Source organism: Cavia porcellus, unplaced genomic scaffold (assembly GCF_034190915.1).
Source record: "Cavia porcellus strain 051 isolate PalLab524CR breed Dunkin Hartley unplaced genomic scaffold, mCavPor4.1 scaffold_3, whole genome shotgun sequence".
Classification (NCBI taxonomy): Eukaryota; Metazoa; Chordata; class Mammalia; order Rodentia; family Caviidae; genus Cavia; species Cavia porcellus.
This window is the reverse complement of record NW_026947486.1, coordinates 53,509,331-53,529,779: the sequence shown is the minus strand read 5'-3', so window position 1 is coordinate 53,529,779 and position 20,449 is coordinate 53,509,331. Positions and strand designations below refer to the sequence as shown.

The window sequence follows — 20,449 nt, the reverse complement described above, 5'->3', positions numbered from 1 at the left end:
ACTGCTTTGGTTTGTTTTGTGTTTTTCTCTTTTTCCTCTTAAATAAAAAAAAAAAAAAAAAGGAAATATCATTTTTGTACCACTGAGTGCTGACAGTGTCTAATCTTTTTATTTCTATAGGGACTCACAGCTAGGAATTTGTTTTAAATCCCATAGGAGACTTAGGGCTTGGACTTTGAAGCAATTCTGAAATTGTTAAGACTTCGGGAACCCTTAGGGATGGACTGAATGCATTTTGAATAAAGGGATGTGCATGACATATCTTGGGATGGAATGTCATGTCTTATGTATGAATATTCCCCCAAAGCCTTATACAGTCTTGGAGGGTGGGCTTTTCCTGGGGTGACTGACTATAGAGTTTGTGATTGATTTATGGTCTAATGCTGGAATTGAGAGTGTGATTGCTACATCCACCCTAAGTGGTAGCCTGCATACTATCTGAGGAACTGACAGAAACTTATCATCTATCTCCCTCCTCTCTTGTTATTTTCCCTGTCTTCTGCTGATATGTATGGTTCCCCTCTGCCACGTGCCACTTTGCCTTGGAGCCAAGCAGTTATGGAATGAAACCACTACAAACAGTGAGCTAAATAACTCTTTATTTCCTTAACTTTGCACACTGAGTATTTTGACCCAGAAATGAGAGAAAAGTTACTGAAACAAGAAGGTAGTATGTAGTTAAAAATGGAAGATTTGGTTCCTATGATAAGTACAAAGAGTCAACAAAGGTAAAGATATAACTAACAGAAGGAAGGAAGAATCTGGAAGCAATCCATAAAAATTGTTCAAGTGCAGCAACACAAGATACATAGTCCTGCAAGGAAACTCTTCCTCTAGAAAAGCAAGAAATAAATACCAATATAAACAATCTGTTGAGAGGTGGAAGAGAGATATGTTGAGAACAGTGATCTTGGATTACGTCTTTTCCCTCTGCAAAATAGAGTGGTAGGTCACAAGAAGTAGGAATAATTTTACAGATTTCTTTAACACTTCTTTAACAAGACAAAGGACAGCAAATGTTAGTATTAATTTAAGATGAGAAATTGGCAGATTAGGTGATTTAAAGAACACCATGTTTAAATATATATATATATATATATATATATATATATATATATCTCTTTGGAAGTAATGTTTATATTAATGTAGTTAATATATAATTAATATACAAATTATTTTACTACATATTTTCTAAAGTAATTAGAGATTCCCATATGGAGTTTTTAAATTCCGATATTAACATCTACATGGTTAACATCTACATTTGTATTGGTATACAGTTCTTCAATAAAATATATGCACCAGCCAGAAGAGTAAATAAAGCAAAATAGAAAATACACCTTCAATGTAATTTAAAGACATAACAAACTATAAACTTCACATTACCTAAGGCAAAAACATGACCCTATATTCATCAAATATACCTTGCAATCTCCTATTGAATTTTTTTGGAAAATAAAAGAGAATCCAGAAAAAATTATGTGAAAAAGTGAAGAGCAAAGTGAAATTCAGCCCAAGAAAAAGAATCCACTCAGAATATGAAAAGATTAACAGCATAACAGGTAAGTTGAACTGTGGATTTGAAATTTTGTATTACTCTGAGTGTAAGCCTTATTTCTGAGTGAAGAGGTAAAAGCAATTGAGAAATGCTCTTAGAAGATGAGGCATTGGATTCTTAAAAGATGGCTGATCGATAAGTGGCAAGGTACAGAGCTCTCTGAGAGAAACAGCTCAGATGCTAGAATTTAACACCATGGAGAAGACCAGAAAAAAAGGAGAGAGATTCTCATGACTTAAGAAGAAACTAAGAAAAAAGAAAAAGACAATAAAAATGTGGACGGAAGTCTGGAGCCAGACACGCTCTCACTGGAACTGGTCCCACACTGTGCTAGGCACTCTGGAGTCAGATGTCTTACGGTTTCATTGAAGTCAGGAGTTGGCAAGCCTGAGGCACCTGGCAGGAGGATGGGTCACAATGGAAAATGTAGCCTGGTGTGGAGATCTGCACTAGCCCATGGTGAATGCTTGGAATTTGGTGCTCCTGCAGGAAATGGTGACCAGCTGGAAGACATATTGGAATCAGGCTGAACCTGGAACTGCAGTGGCTTCAGTTGTCTGTTTCTCATTCAGAGAAGGTTATTGGGATCAGCTTGGACTGGACCACTCCCCTGTACAGGACCCAATAGCCAGGGACAAAATTGGTTCTGTACGCACAGCACACACTAACATGGTGAAGGCCCCCCATTGGTTGACTGGGTTAGAGGGGACAGGATCAGCGTACACAACCACTGCTTGCACCTCAGTGATCAACAGCAAACTAGAGAGCACAGCAATCCCTAGCTAGCATGGTTCAGAGTAACCATAACCAATACAGAAAATCTCTGAGACCTCCACTGTAACACCTTTTGGAAGAAACCAGAAACATGACTAGAGAAAGATACAAGAAAAAGTCTCCAGCAACCAACCCGTGGAATATGGGTCCAGGAGAGGTACATACAGAAGAGATTCAAGGTAGCAAACATGCAATATCAGACATGGCATCAGCTGACATATAGAAATATCTTCATCATATTATAAAAGAACTTAGAACAGAAATCCTAATATAAGTAAAGCAAGCTATAAAAAGATTAAAAAATAAATGCTAAGCACCTCTAAATAAGATACAGATGGAACAATGGAGGGACACAGGAAAAGGAGGGAAACCCTTGATGAAGAATATGAAAAAAAATCTAGAATACAATAAAGAGATTCAAACAGGTTACCAGAAAATTAATAACTCCACTGAAAGCTGGCAAAATTGCTTGAAATAAACTAAAGATAGACTATCGAAACTTGAAAATAGCTTTTCAATGTGTGATCACAAAAGAAAAGATCTCTTAAAAATAACAAGGAACCAGAAAGGAACAATACAAAGGCTAGAAGACCAGAGGACCTAAACTTAAGAATAAAAAATGTGAGTGAAGAAGTAGGGTAAACACAAAGGAAATACCAAAGCTATTCACAGAAATAATAAGGAAAACTTCCCAAGCATATGAAAAGGTAGTGATATTCAGCTATATGAGGCATACAGAACTCCAGCCAGCTACAACTAAAACAGATCTACACCCAGACACATAATAACCAAGATCCCAGAACTTCATCACAAGAACAGAATATTAAAAGTGTCAGAGAAAAAATAAGCAGCTCACCTATAAAGGAAGTCCCATCAAAATCATGACAGACTTCTTGACACAACCCTCAAATCAAGAAAAGCTTGGAGCAAAGTATACCAAGCCTTGAAAGAAAACAACCACCAACCAAGATTGATTTACTCTGCAAAACTGTCTCTCAAAATTAATGGAGAAACAAGATACTTTCATGACAAAAAGAAACTGGGGGAGTTCCTGAACTCCAATCCAACCCTACAAAAAATACTGAAGGACATTCTAGAGAGAGAACCAAAACACTAGCTTTTCAGGAACAGTGGTAGAGAAACCTCAATGAATGGGACAGACAGTGCAATGAAGCAGAAAAGAAGACAGCCACTGGCAGAAAAATAGCATAGCAGAGATGAGGCAGAGAAGGTTGGCTATAATCTCTATCATAGATGGTGTCTTAATTACTTTTTCCTCATCGCTGAGGTAAAATACCTGATGCCAACAATTGGGAAAGGAAAGGTTTATTTCTTACAGTTTTTGAAGGTTTCCATCCATACTTAGGTGGCTCCAAGGCAGGGTGGCATGGCAGGGCGCAGTTCATGGTGGCTGAAAAGAGCAAGGCAGAAACGAGAAAGAGAGCAAGACACACCTTCCTGCTATTACATCATATGCTGCCAACACCCCTATGTCAGTGTAGCACTGACACCATCAATCCAAGTGTTAGACAATGAATCAATCACAAATGCATAATGCAAATGCATGAGGCCTGGGGGCCAATGACATAAACCATGACAGGTATTCTTGATACAGTAACAAAAAGAAGCATAGGCAGATTAGATAAGCAGATAGGGTCCACTGAGGTGCTCTGTATAAGAAATATAATCAATCTGAAATAGGGTTTGTGGACCATAAGTCAAAATGAGAAACTAATGGTCTATGTGACAGGTAACCAGACAGAAATTGAGGTACCTTGTCCAGCACCTGCAGTTAGGTTGGAAAGACTTGACCATTTTGTGCAGTAGAGAACTTACTCAGCTATAAAGAAGGAAAACCTTGAGGCTTTTGTAGGTAAAGGAATAAAACTTAAGATCAAGCTCAGGGGTAAAAAGGTTCAGAACCACTTATGTAAATAGCAGGTTGCACCCCTAATGAAAATAGAGTAGTTACTGGGACCCAAAATATACAATGCACCCAGTGAAAGTGAAAGGGGAGGAATTGCCTAATAAACAAAGTCAGAGGACATTGTTGATAGTGTATCAGGATTTAAAATCCACATTATTCTCATCTCTTTGTTTAGTTTGATTATACTCTGTTCCAGTCTGCCTATATGTACTAGATTTGAGGACACAGACAGTTATTCCAAAAATAGCAGGATATACTATAGTGACCACCCTTAATTTCTTATTAACTTAACTTGAAGCCCTGTGTTATTTACACTGTCTTAATATGATAGATCTTATTTGAATCTGATTTGTTAGATAGCTGTTTTGTCTTGACTGATTTTATTTTGAATTATGTTTGATAGTATCAAGCCTGAGAGTATAGCAACTACACTGAAGATGACAAGATTCACTAGGTTACCCATTCTGGTTTGACTGTTACCTACTTTTGAAGTCCTATATTATCTCCAATGTTTTGTTTTTGTTAATGTGGTTATGTCCTGCTATGTTCAATTATGTTATGCCTGATAATATAGACAATTCTATTGAAGATAATAAGAGACATCATAGTAAACATTGTAGATGACCTTGTATTGTGGTTTTAAACTTGTGCTATGTCCATCCTTTCGTTTTGAATGACCCCATTTTCTTTTCTGTCTCATTTGGTTTTATTCTTTTCGAAATAAAAGTTTAAAAAGAATGTGGCCATTCAAAGGTACAAACCTAGGAGTAAAAACTTGGAATTTTGAAAATAAGAGAACTGATTAATTAGACAATATAACTTCTGTACTCAGCACTACAACAAACAATAAATAAAAGTTATTCATTAACAAATTTGTCCCTGCCTCATTGAAAATATGTGTTATTGAATTAGGGGTCTTATAAGGCACTCCAAACATTCATCTCTGTTTGTCAGATGAAGAACTAAATAAATTTATATTTTATTGTAATTATGTTTATGATTTGGATCTAAAATATTCCCCAAAAGTCTTGTGTTCTCAGTGGAGCTTTTGGGCTGTAAATGGAACACAGTGTGATAAGTGGTGTATTTTCCATTGATAAATTCATAGATGAATGTACTGTTGGGAATTTGGGTCTAGTTAAAAGAGGGACATCATGAGGGGGAACAACCTAACAGGGTACATTCCTGTCCTCTGTTCTTCCTCTTATTCTCTCTATATCTTGGTTGACTTGGGGCAAGCAGCTTTCCTCCACCATGAACTTTCTCTACTCCATTGGTGCCATGGAACCAGTTGATTGTGGGGTGAATCTATTGAAATAATGAGCCAAAATAAAACTCTCCTTGAAGTTTCAGGTATCAGCTATTTTGCCTAAACAGTGAGAATGTTGACTAATACAATGACAAACCATTAATTTAATAAAAACATTTCAGGGCCCTGGGGCTGTCCTATTTACTCTTTCTCTCATTGCTGAGACAAAATACTTGAAGGCTAAATTTAGGAATGGAAAAGTTTATTTCTTACAGGTTGGAAGTTTCAGTCCGTATTCACTTGACTCCAGTCAGCAGGGTGCCATGGTGGGGCTGCAGAAAACAGCAAACTCGAACCTGGAAATACAGAGACATGCATTCTTCTCACCATTACAACCTATGCTGGTTCCACCCCTAGGCACATGTAGCTCTCATAACCTGAATCCTAGTACTAGAAAGAGGACCAATCACAAATGCTAGATTTGGTCACATCCATGATGGCATGATGCTTGTGGTGGGGTCACAGGAGCACAAACCATAACAGGGACCATGGTGCAACACTGCAAGTGAGGTCCCAAAAGAAATCAGTACAAAGTCTATAATGCAGATGCCTCGGTGCCACCTCCTGACAGCTGCTCCTCGAAGCAACATTGTTAGTCAGATGTAGATGAGTTCTTCAATAACAAGAAAAGGTAAGCCAGACAAAGGTGGTGGAAAAGGATCTTTTAGAGGGAGAAGAAGAAGCATGGTTCACACTAATGAATTTCATGGGGCTGGCAGTGATGACAGTGGCGATGGCATTAGAAAGGCTTCTAGTAGAATTTTGGATGATGGAGATAACTTTTGTATCTTTGGTAAATCAAGGTGATAATCATCCAGACCTAGCAGCAGTAGCCTGAACAAAGATGAGGTACATGATAAATGAAAACCCAAGGCCAAAGTGCTCCTCCAGATTCTATGTATGGCCTTGGACAATCAAGAAAAAGTAAAAGCTCTTCCATGAGTACTGCAAAAACAAGATGCTGATGCTGGATCTAAAAGGTCTGTATCTGTTGAAGAGGAAGATAACAAGCCTAGTTGTGATAATGAACAGTACTGGTTAGCTGGACAAGAGCTCACGCTTGTTCCTGATTCAGATGCTTTGGTATGTGTGGACTCGGCCAGTGCAGTTTTGTATTTCACAATTTACAGTCTCATTATTTGCAGCAGAGTCTTTCCAGGTATGGTTTCAACACTGAATGCTATTAGGAAGCCCTGAGGATTTTTGATGTAGATTTGAGTGCCACACCAGAACACCTGCTCACTTAGTATTTTTCAGAGAATTTCAATAGATGAAAATCTTCAAGGTGACTGATCTGATCATAAAAGCTTGTATGAGTGTGCTGAAGAGCAACAGGAAGAGTCACTTGCTCTCAAATCCATTTTTGGAGGAAACTTTATAGAAATAATTCAGAACTGAGTCTAGAGCATTTGACTGGAACCATAGTACTTGACAAGTAAACTCTGCAAGTCCAAGTGAAAGGAAAGCAAAAAAAATGTACAAGATACTTCACTTGAAATCTATAAATTTTACCTAAAAGAAAATTGTAAATTTGAATCAACATGCAAATTTAAACATGAAGTGTCCCCAAATCAAATTGTTGGAAGAGTAGAAAAAACTGTAGATGCCTCTCATCTTAATGCTAATGAAGATGTGTCTTTTTCATATGAGCTTGTATTCTGAGTTCCAAAAGACCATATATACTCCTACCAAGCTCTCCGTGTGGCATTTTATTCCATTAATCGGAATCTACCTCTGACTTGCCATTTACATATTTCTGAGTTCCTTTATGTCAAGGCCTTGACATTTACAGAAACTTTGGAACCTGTCATATATTCTTTGATAACCCTTTAAGAAGAAGAATCAGAAATTGTTAAGTTACTAACAAATACATAGCACAAGTACAGTGTCCCTCCTATAAACTTTCTGCCTGCATCATGCAGTACCAGAATAATGCTTCCTGTTAGAAAAAAGCAATTCCAAGTAATTATTTTGTTTCAAGTCAAATTCCAGAAGTTGAAAAAAAAAAACAAAACAAAACAACAACAACAAAAAAAACCTGACAAGGAGGCAGATGAGGATGAAAGTCCTGTACCTGACGAGGAGGCAGATGAGGATGAAAGTCCTACGCCTGTTATAATGGAGAATAAAAGCTATGTCACTTAAGAAAAAGATTTCCAAAAGATATGACTGGCAAGCAGTCAGTTCATGCTGAAAATAGTGAAATCTACAAGCAGTTTCAAATGAAGCAGATTTCTAGACACTTCCAATCACTTCTGTAGCAAAAACAATCACTCCCTGCTTGAGCGGAAAGTGAGACCATCCTTAAATTAAGCAATCACCATGGGATTGTGATAGGTGGTTTGCCTGGATGTGGGAAAAGCACAGAGATTCCATAGTTTATTCTGCATGATTCTCTGAGAGGGCCACCTAAGAATGTGGCTGACATCATCTGTACCAAACCATGATTAACCTCTGCAATCTCTGCTGTGCAGCAATTTGCCAAAGAACTCGCACAAAGAGTGGGTCTCATCATGGATTAGCATATTTGGTTAGAAAGTGTCAAGCTCTCAGCCACCAAACTGTTATACTACACCACCAGGGCGCTACTGAGAAGTCTGGAAGGGGACACAGCTTTGCAAGGAGTCGTCCACATCATTGTTTATGAAGTTCATGAGAGGAGAGAAGAAAGTAACTTTTGCTGCTAGTTTTGAAGTATCATTCTGTTGTCACAGAGGCCAACTCTGCAAGTTATTCTAGCGAGTTCAACTTTAAATGCTGAGCTCTTTTCAGGATATTTCAATTCCAGACCAGTAATTACTGTACCAGGTCATGCTTTACTACTGGATTAGATTTTTCTGGAAGGTATATTTGCTGTCACAAGGTATGTGTTACATGATGGAAAAGCATATGTGCACTCCATGAAACAGATTGTAAAGAAGTTCAAACCAAGGTACAACAGAACTGTGTTTAAAGAAGTGGAAGAATATCTGAAGCTCTCTCTTCACCTTCAGGACCAGGATTCTGTCAAAGATGCAGTGTCTGATTGTCTCAGTTACATTTCTCTCATTGCTGACACAAAATATCATTACTCAAAATGAAGAAAGGAAAAGTTTGTTTAGCTCACTGCCTGTGTAGGTTTCAGTCCATAATCAGTTGGATCCAAGTCAGGGTGGCATGACACAGGGTCAACATTTCAAGGCAGCAGCAACCAAAAGAAGCCAGAACAAAAGTTGGGGAGAACAAGTCTCTTCTCAACTATATTCCCCAGGGTGGGTTGTAGCACTCATACCACCTCTCTGCCTTCCTCTTGTACAGGCTGGGGATATTTACAAAATGAAGATCTTAGCTCCCTCCTAAGTCTCTTATTTAAATTTCTAAAATTCTCAAGTTGACAGTGTATCAACCACAATATGATCAAGAGCTACATTTTAATCAGCACCTGGCATGCTATAAAAGAAATAGAAAATCATTCATCAAGAAAATGTCCTTCATGGATTTTGATAAGGTTAATCTCAAATTAATAGAAGCCTTATGGGAGCAGATTGTGGGCAGCAAGCACTCCTATGCACCACGTGCTATACTTGTAATTTTACCAGGGCTAGAAAAAATCAAAATGCTATAGGAGGGGCTGGAGATTTAGTTCAGTGGCATAAGTGCTTGCCTTGTAAGTGTGTGGTCATGAGTTTGATCCCTATACCAATAAAAAAATGCTATAAGAACAGCTACAATCTAATTGTGTCTTCCACAATATGCATAGCAATTGATGTATTATTCACCCACTTCACTCATCTTTATCCAGTGAAGAGAATCAGGATGCGTTTATAAAACCTTTAGTAGGTTTAACTAAGATTGCAACTTCTACCAACATTTTTACCATATCTGAGAGGTCCATAATCATTGATGATATTGTATATGTCATTGACTGTAGGAAGATGAAAGTAAAGAGGTTTAGTGTCAGCAAAGAGATGAAAAGCCTAGAGGATATATTTTGTATCTCAAGCCAATGCTGTGCAAAGGAAAGGTAGATCAGGCCATGTTGCCTGTGGGGTTTGCTTACATTTATTCCACATCCACCACTACAGTCACTAATTATTAAAGCAGCAGTAACAGACATATAGAGAGTGCTTCTGGAATAGCTGTGTCTAAGAATAAAAGTTTTAGACATGTTTAGCTCTTAGTCTCCAATCCACGTTCTCCTGGCTCATTGAACCCCCATATGCTCATTCTATTCATGCCTCAGAAATACAATTATGTGACTTGGAAGCATTAACTACAGATGAAAACTTGACCCCTCTCGGATTTCACTTGGCCTCTTGGCTCCTGGATGTGAGAATCAGCAAACTGATGCTTTATGGGACTATCCTTTGCATTTCGATCCTGTGCTCACCATTGTTGCCAGTTAGAGGTAAAAATCTCCTTTTGTGTCTCCTTAGGATAAAAAAGAGGAAGTTAACCAGAAAATGCTGGAATTTGTCTTCACAAACTGTGATTCACTGACCTTTCTCTGAATATGTAAGTGATGGCAGCTGAATATAAGAGAATGCATGCATTAATATTATAATTACTGCAAACAAAATTTCTTTTACTTTATTTTTATTTTAAAGAGAACAAAACAAAAGAGGACAAAGCACATCAGAAAGAACAATGTAAGCAATAAAGGTTTTCAAAACATGACATCAGGAAATCAAAAGTGGCTATCAAAATGTCTCCTATTCTCCCTAAAATATTTATCAATGCCTTCACATACAATAAACTCAAACAAAATAAAATAGTATAAAAGAAATTAAAACAAAATAATGAAAGTATTGCAGGCTTTCAAAATCAGATAATAGGAAACCTACAATAGCTATCATAATGTCTTTTATTTTCCTCAAAATAGCTGTCAATATCTATTCAAATAATACAGAGCAGATTAAATAATCAAAACAAAGAATAAAAGCATTATTGCACTTCGGAACAAGATGAGAAGAAACCAGCAATGGCTACCATAGTATCTCATTTTCTTTAAAATAGTTATTCATACAATTACACATAATAAAATCAATTCTTGTAAACTCTTTAGGAAAGGTTCTAGGCACGTACAAGCCTATACATATACATCTATCTTTTTCTGCATTGCAGGGTAAAGTAAAATGAAACAAAGCAAAATAAAAGAAAAACAAAGAACAAAAGAGACAAATAAATAACAATAACAAAGAACCCAAAACAGTAACAATATAGGCTTTGAAAAGAAGGTGGTAGGAACAAAACAAAGGTTCTTATTTTGCATAGTTACCTTCAAAAGAGTTACTTAGATTACCAAATATAGACATGCAACTGCATATGATCTAATCTAATGACTGTTAACTGTTTTGTTCCAAGAAATGATAGAATTAGCAGTACAATCATCTTACCTATCTTAAGTCTGTATATACAAATTTATATTTTTTGTTTCCCTTCCTTCTTTTTCTCCTTTTCCCTGAGTTATTTTTCTCCTTTGAGCAGTTTATTATCTTTTCATAATATCTATTGACGATTTTGGATCTTATTTACTCGTTCAGTTTCTTACAGTAGGGAGACAATACATTATTTACACATGAGTTTGATTTATTTTATTTAATGAGTACGGTCTCAAGTCACATCCATTCACCTATAAAAGCCTTAATGTGATCTAATTTATAGCAGAGTAACTCTCTGTTGTATAAATATACCACGGCTTTTTTATGCATCCCAGAGTTGATGGACATTTAGGTCATTTCCAAGATCTGGCTTTTACAAATCATGATGCTATAAACAAGCGTGCTAATATGTCACTGAGATATGATGTTTTCAGTTCTTCTGAAGTGTGCTCAGAAGTGGAATATCTGGGTCAAATGAGACTTCCAATCGCTGTGTTGTGAGCAATTTCTAGACTGATTTCCAAAGTGGTTACACCAGTGTACACTCCCACCTACAGTGCAAAAGAGTTCCATTTTCCCAATAACCTATCTAGATTTTGTTATTGATAGGTTTCTAGATCCTGGCCATTCTTTCTGGAGTGTGATGGAATCTCAGTGTTGTGTTAATTTACATTTCTCTAATGACCAATGATACTGAGCACTTTTTTGTGTGTTTATTTGCCTTTTGTATTTCTTCAGCTGAGATCTGTGTATTCATCTCAGATGACCATTTTTTTAATTGAGCCTTTGAATTTTAGGGTTCTGGGTCTTTTATTGTTTTTATATATTCTAGATAGATGTCCTTTGTCTAGGGGCTGGTTGACTCACATTTTTTTCACATTTGTAGGTTTTCTTTTTACTCTTTTGGAGACTTCTTGTGATGTTCAAAAACATTTTAAAAAGACAAGATCCCAGTTGTTGAAGTAAATTCCATGCAGTTTGATTTTTGTTCATGAATTCTTTGCCTACCACTATGTCTTCAAGATTTATTCCTATTTTGTCTTCCAGAAGATTTAGTATTTCTCTTTTAATATTTAGATCCTAGATCCATTTTTACTTTAGTTTTTGCATGATGATAGATTTTCAGCATATGGAAAGCCTATTTTTCTAGCACCAATTTTGAAAGAGATTGTCTTTCTTCTAGTGAATGCTTTTGATGCCTTTGTCAAATGTAAGGTGGTTGAGTGTGTTTGTAATTGTGGTTGCATCTTCCAGTCTATTCCATTGATATTTCTGTCCCTTTTTAGACTAGTATCATGTGGATTTTTTCACAGGAGATTTGAAGTACAGTTTCAAGTCAAGGATTGTGATGCATCCAGCCTTGCCTTGTTGCCCATAATTGCCTTTGCTATTCTAGGTCTTTTCTGATTCCAAATGAATTTTAAGAATAATGTTGATAGAACTGTGAGTTATGCTAATGGTACTTTGACAGGAACTGCATTAAATTTGTATAACAATTTTGTGAGAATGGCCATTTTTGCAATGTTTGTTCTTCCTATCCACGAACAAGGAATGTCTTTCGATTTTCTGAGATCCTTTTCAATTTCCTTTTTCAGGGTATCATACTTTTTGTTGAATAGACCTTTTACGTCTTTTGCTAGATAGATTCCTAAGTATTGCATTTTCTGGAGGCTATTATGAAGGCTGTGGCTTCCCTCATTTCTCTCTCAGTGAGTTTGTTGTTTCTGTATAGAATTCTATTTGTTTTTGAATGCTGACTTTGTTTCCAGCTACATTACTGAACTTATTTATTATACCTAGAAGTCTTTAAATGGAGTTTTTGGGGTCTTCTATGAAGAGTATCATGTTGTCTGCAAATAATTATAATTAACCTTCTTTTCCTATCCTTACTCTTTTTATTTTTCTCTCTTGCTTAATTGTTCTTCTAGTATTTCCAGAAGTATACTGAATAAGAATGGTGACAATGGAAATCCTTGTCTTGTATCTGATTTTAGAATGAAAGCTTGCAATTTTGGGCCATTTAATATAATGCTGGCTCTTGGGTTGTGATAGACAGCTTTTATCATATTGAGGTAAAGACTGTCTATTTCAATTTTCTGTAAGGTTCTTACCATGAATGAGTATTGGACATTATCAAAAGCATTTTCTGCATCTATAGAAATGATCATGTGATTCTTAATTTTGGCTCTATTGATATGGTGAAATACATTTATTGATTTGTGTATGTTGAACCATCCTTGAAATCCTGGGATAAATAACACTTGATCATGGTGTACAGTCTTTTAAATGATTTTGTGCTTTGGGTTTGTCAGTATTTTATTGAGAATTTTTGTATCTCTTTTATTAGGGAGATTGGCTTGTAGTACTCCTTTCTGGTTGGATCTTTCTCTGGTTTTGGTAAAGAGTAATGTTTGTTTCCAAGAATGAGTTAGGCAGAATTGCTTCCCTTTATTTTCATTCAAGATTTTGAGGAGCACTGGCATGAAGTCTTCCTTGAATTTCTTGTAGAATTTCACAGTGAAACCATAAAGACCTGGGCTTTTCTTTGTTGATAAGATTTTACTTACATTTACAATGTCATTAATTAAATTTGGGTTATCAGCAATTTTACATCTTGTGATCTATTTTTGTTAGTTCACATGTTTCTAGAAATCTATGCATGTCTTCTGTATTATCAAAATTATGGGAATAGAGATTTTTGAAGTAGGTATTGATGATCTTCTGTATTTCTACAGGACCTATATTGATTTAATCCTCCTTATTGCATGAATTTGAGCTTTTTCTTTTCATTATTTAATAAAGTTGGCTAGGGACATATCAATTTTATTTATTATTTCAAATAACCAATTCGTTGTTTCATTGATTCTTTGGATTGTTTTCTGATCTTTATAATTTTGGTCCCATTCTGATCTTTATAATTTTGGTCCCTTCCTTTGGCTTTGGGCTTGACTTGCTCTTGTTTTTCTAGATGTCTGAGATGTAGCATGAGGTGTTCATTTTTGTTCATTTTGTTTTCCTGATGTAATAGTTCACTGCAATACATTTTCCTCTGAGGACTGCTTTCATTGCATCCCACAGGTTCCAATAAGTTTTATTTCTATTTTTATTTGCTTGTAGACATTGTTTTATTTCTTCTTTAATTTCATCTGTGATCCACTGATTGCTCAGGAGTGTATTTTTTAATATTCACTTGTTTATGAAGCTTTTGCAGGTTCTTTTGTAATTAATTTCTAGTTTTATGTCACTATGATCCAATAGCATGCATAGAATAATTTCAATTCTTTTGCATTTACTTAGGCACATTTTTAGGGCTAGTATATGGTCTATTTTAGAGAATATTCTATGTCCTTCTGAGAATAATGTTTATTCTGATGTTGTTGGGTGGAACACTGGACTTGTCCACTAAGTCTGTTTGTTCATAGGTGTGATTCATTTCTGTTATTTGTTTGCTGATTTTTATGTCTAGTTCATCTGTCTCTTTGTATCAATTGGGTGTAAAGGTCTCCCATTATAATTGGGTTATTGTGTGTTTGATTTTTTTGTTTCTGTTAATACCTGTTTTGTATGGTTGGATGCTCCCAAATTTGGTGCATATATATTTAAGCTTGTTATCTCTTCCTCTTGAAGTTTTCCCCTAACTAGTGTGTAGTGACCTTCTTTATCTCTTTTGATCATTCTTGGTTTGAAGTTCATATTGTCTGGAAATAGAATAGCTACCCCTGCTTTTTGTGGGTCCTGTTGTATGAAGTATTGTTTTCTATACTTTGACTTTCAGCCCATGAGTTACATTTTGGGTTAGATGGATTTCTTGTAGAGAATATATGGTTGGATGTTGTTTATTGATCCATTATTCTAGTCTGTTTCATTTAATTGGTGAATTGAGACCACTTGCACAAATGGTTACTAGAAATATATTGGTTTATTTTTGTCATTGTATCTTTTTGCTCTCAGTTCTTTCTTAGTTTCCATTCCCATGTTTGGGAAAATTTTGGCTACTGATTCTGTAAATAGCCTTTTGATATCATTTGAGTTGTCACCTTCTTTTTCATTTGTACCTTTCATTCTTATGTTGTTTTTCTCTGCATCATCTTGCAGCAGTTGAATTGTTATTTCTTGATTCCTTTTTATTTTAAAAAGATCATTCCTTTCTTCTTCACTAGCTGTAATCTTGTCTGTTATGTCTGACGGTCTATCTTCACTTTCACTGAGGTAGTTTTGCCAAATTTCTATGTTTTTTTTTATTTTTTGGGTATCTTTTTGAGTGTTTTTCATGCTTTGTTTATTTTTTCTTATATTGTTCATTCAAGGTTTCCATCTTTCTGCAGTATTTATCTAATATTTTTACTATGTGTTCTTTAAAGGTTGTCAGCATTTGTTTCCTTATGTTTATCATTTCTTCTTTTATCTGGGAAATTCTTTCTTATGTGAGTTCTTTTATAGCTTCTTGGAGTTCTTTCTTTACTTCAGTTTCTAGCATTTCAGGTGCTTCACTTATATGGTTTACATTTTATTATATGTGCATGTCTCCTAGATTTTATTTTGGATGGGTCAGACGTTTGAGATTGCATTTTGATCTTTTGCTTTTTTCATTTTCCTGTATTCCCTTAGGGAAGCTGAAGGCAAGGTCTCAGTTGTTTCTTGGATTGATAACATCTATGCCTACTGTAGACAGTTTCCCCAGTTGAGTGGAGGTTGTTTGACAAGCCTTACCAGGTGGCTCCCAATCAGTTGGGGTAACTGTTTGGAGCCTAACTAGGCCTGGAGGAAACTTCCTGTGGCTTCTCCTGTGATGGGGTGTGTTGGATGGGTTCCTACCAGGCTCTGAGTGATGTGCTGTGGCTGCAGTGCTGGATGGAGACTGCTGCATGTGATTTCTGCTTATGAGGTGGAGCACAGGTGTTTTGTGTCACTTGTGGGTAACTGGCTGAACCCAACTTGGCCTGGAGAGATCTTCAGGGGGTGTTTTGAATGGAGATTTTTGTGTGTACTTTCGGCTCATGAGGCAGAGCACAGAAGTCTCAGGGCCAATGTGTTTTGCTACGACTGGCCAATCTAGGCCTGGGGGTACTTCTCTTCGTTCCTCCTGTGATGGAGAATTCTAGGCAGGGCCATACCAGGTTCCAAGCAATGTGTGGAAGCTGAACCATGGGATCAAGATTTCTGTGTGCACTTTCAGCTTGAGAATTTTTAACAGACTTTAGGGTAGAAAAAAAAAGCCAATGTTTTTAGCAGAGAGTTGCCTTAGCTTGATGATGTCAAAACTGCTAGGGTTACCAGTTTTGGTATCAAAATTAAAATTCGTATAAATGATAATATTCATACAGAAACATGCAGCAGTAAAAAATGTCAAAAAGAGGAAAAATACAAAATGAAGCATAAAACAGATAGAGATGGTGATATTATCACATAGATAAGCTTTGGCACATTGAAAGGAAAATATCAGGGTAATTATATGGCTCTTACTCAGACTATCTTGAAGGAGACATTGTGTTATATTATTTAAATTGTAAGGAGTTATTTAAATGTGAAGATTTTTCTTATTTTTAAATTTCAGATTTGGAAGAGAAAACATCAGTGCTGGAATGGAATATATATATATATATATATATATATATTAAGTATATACATATATACTTAAGTATATATGTATATACTTAAGTATACACGTATATACTTAAGGAAGAATGAACTATATTGTATAAAGAGTATAATTTTTTAAGAATAGAAAAACTAAAGAGTAGAAAACAAAAGTAGAACTCCAAAAGGGAAAACTGAAAATAAATTAATTCTTTTTCTTTTGGGGGAGAGGGGTAGAATATATTTGTTGAGAGATAGAAAGCTTCTGTCCAAGAGACAGAAAAGAGTCCTGAGTGGGTTGCCAATATTTCTTTTTCTCTAAGAGAAAAACAAAGTCTATTGTAGATTATTATTAGATACAAAAACTGCTATGAACTCCACAGCCATAAAAATGGCAAAGAAAGCTTTACAATTCTGAGCTAAAAAGGATTTAAAATTAGATGTGGCAAGACCAAAGTGTCGTTTATATCCACATTTTGTATTTGCACATTGTAGCTTTTATTAGTCATTAGTTACTGTATTTCTTTAATCACATGCACTTAATATCTTGGAGAAAATTTAATATTCAATTTGCTCCATTAAAATCAAAGTTATGTGTAGTACATTTTGTGATGAGGAAGGATGTTTAAATTATGCAGTCTAAAATAAGATCTCCATCTCCCAAGGACCTAACAATTTAAAGAGTAGTAGTTGTCTCTAGAAATATCAGTTAAGTAGAAACATTGATTTGCAAGCACCAAGACACCTTGTAATGCCATATACAAATAAGTCATCATTCACCATGCAAGCAAGAGCCTGAGGTCTTAAGACCATATCTGGCTGCTTTTGTCATATGTGTTTCAGATTTAAAGACCACAGAATAAGTGTTTCAGTTGTTTAACAAAAAGCAAGTGCCATATTTTTAAGCATCATATCTTTTTCCCTTTGAGTGGTTAAGTAAATTAACTTTGTAATTGTGATAACCATCTTATCTAAGATTGTCAGTCAAAACAGAGGGGAACATTAGATGAAAAACTAGAGCAAATAAAATTTTCACAACATCTATAGATAATGATGTAAATTATATCTTCTAAATTTTTACATCATATTTCATGGTTTATTTGCATATATCATGCCATTAATTGTAAAAATTAAAAATAAAGAAACATAGAATGTTGTCTATCTAACTGTTTAAAAAGTATCTAGTCCAAGATTTGTCATGGAGAAAGCATATATGAACATTCCATCTATACTTGGTTCTGTTTTATAAGACAAATTGTTGACATAAAATTTATCCTAAACTATAAAGATGTTACTTATATTTGAAGGATGAATTAACTGAAGTTTAGAGACCTAGAGTCAGCTCTCTCCATAATATGTTGGATGGATGTAAGAAAATCTCTTACTATGTTAAGTTTTACCCATCAGTAGAATGAAAAGGTTTTATTGGGTGATCTGTAAGAAACTCTGTAATATTTTATGCTTTTGGAATTTTCTACAAAAATTGAATATTATAACCCTTTGCATATATCCAAATTGATAGAGCAGTCATGCTCGTTATCCACTTTATAGAAAGAGGAAATAAACTTAGAGTAAAAATATAAGACCTTTTTTGCATTGTGAATCAAACTCAGGACCTTTCCCTTGCTGTACAAGGGATGCACTGCTAAGCTAAATTGCTGCCCTCCTCAAAAAAATTAGATTTAAGGGCCATCATTATAGCCAAAAATTCAAAGGTAGATAAACTGTAGACAAATAAATAATATATGAGGGATTTATGAAAAATTAAAGAGGAGATGAGGAAGCTTTACAAGTTTAAAAAGGAAATGACTGAAAAATTCATGTAACTATCTTTCAAAATGCCCAGATTTGGGGAAGTAAAACTTAACCAAAATTATTCAAAACATGAATGATAAAGTCACCAAAGCAATAGAATCCATGAAAAAGAATCAAATATAAATACCAAAAAGCACTATAAAATTCATAAATTAAAGAAATGAGTGAGGTTAAAGCAGTGTTTGATACTGAGTAAAAAAGGGTCAATTATGTTGGAGTACTTAGAAAAGCCACAATAAAAGATAATAGAATAAGAAGAGATCATTCACTAGTTGCTAGATGACACTAGATGACCAATTGAAAGCAAGATAATGTTAGAGAAGTTACAGAAAAGCTACAGAAAACCCAGACAAGATTATTAATGTGTTTACAGAAATCATAATACAATTTTTCCAAATATGAGAGATGAGTTCTGAGCCTTGGCAGAATAGGATCTTCAAATGACCTTGAGCCATTTTCCTATTGACTTGTTTATAGTATTTGTCTTCATTTCCAGTTTAATCTTTTCAACAACTAACCTGCCTTCTGTTCTACCATTGCAGATGCTAGCTTTGCTGGAACTGTTTCTGTCCAAATGTAAAACACTTTAAAAACATTCAGCTGGGGCATTTCCTTTCAATTTTCAATGTAGAGTTCACTAAAAACACTTAATCAGTATCTAAGCCAGACCCAGAAAGTTTGGTTGCTTTGAAATATCCTCCACCAGATTAACTAGTCCACTTCGCTGAACTTTAGTCTCTCTCAAAATCTTAGAACAACAACAAAACACAGAAAAATTTTCTCTCACAGCATAAAATACATAGCACAGAGTCAACCTGCCAGTGGGGTCCTTATTCCCTCCTGAAACCTTCTGAATCTGGCCATTTCCACTGATTTTTATTAGCTTTCAGATCTTTTGAGCTCTGACCAAAATTTCCTGTCAAGTATGGCTTACAGTACTACCCTGCAGCTTCTCTTGGTTCTCAGGTGGACATCTCCAAATTTTGCCAAACTCCTCTTATAAACAGTTCCAAAGTATTGGTTGTCTCTGAGACATGATACCTGACACTCACAACTCCAAGAAGAAAAGGGTTTCTTTTTTTTTTTTTTTTTTTTTCCTCACAATTTGTAGAAGTTTTAGTTAACAACAGGTTGGCTCCAAGGAAATATGGCATGGCAGAGGAGAATGACAGAAGAGAAATAACTCACAGCATACTGACAGTAAAAAGGTAGAAGGGTTAACTTGTACAGTAATGGAGTCAGAGAAGTGTGAAGGTTTTCAGTATAAATATTCAATCAAGATAAGAAGGAGTGCCAATAATTTAGTTCCAGTCTGAATCTTAAAAGCCTGAGAACAAGGAAGGGCAATTCTGTAGTTCCAGGGCAAAGGTCAAGAGGCTCAGGCCTCACACTTTTCACAGTGAAAGGCCTTCAGTCTTTCACTTTGAAACCCAAACTGTCTTTGTGTCACATAGATAGTAGGAAAAATATTTTAAAAACTTTTTCAGTTGAAGGCAGTAAGGCAGAAAATTCTCTTGTTCAAGTAGGATTAGCTTTTTTACATGGTAGGATGTGGCATACCACATTAAGGAAGGCAAAATATTTTACTAGTTCTCAGGACTTAAATGTTGTTTTTACGCAAAGTAATTTTGGACCAAATACCTGGGTATTCACATGGCCCAGTCAATTTGACAAATAAAATGAATATTCAAAGCCATAACATATGTTTTTCTGTTAATTTTGTATAGAACTCTGAAAGGTAGTCATTATATACCATTTTACAGGTGAAAATAGCTAAGAGCGGTGCTTCCAGATACTGTTCTAAACATTTAATACAAATGATGTATTTAATCCTTATTACACAGACATGAAGTGCATATATCAATTATTCTATTTATAATAGAAGAAAATAAGTTTAGTGACTGTCTTTGTGTCACATAGCTAATAAGTTTCAGAGCTGGGACTCAAATTAGACCATGATGGCTGTAACTTCCAAACTTCCACTCAGTGGCTGATGAAAGTAAACGTGGGATAATATGTCCAAGGCCAGAGTTAGAGTTGAACTCAGCCAAGTTGTACCTTGAAATTTAAATTGGCTACATAACATTTTTATTTTCTAACCTTATACAATGTGGTTCATAGTACTTTTT

At 35.4% G+C, this 20,449-nt stretch overlaps 1 pseudogene; it reads left to right on the top strand.

Moving 5' to 3' along the window:
* The first annotated feature begins 6,174 nt into the window (after positions 1–6,174).
* Positions 6,175–10,058, top strand: LOC100724480 (putative ATP-dependent RNA helicase DHX57; annotated as a pseudogene).
* Positions 10,059–20,449: the final 10,391 nt, after the last annotated feature.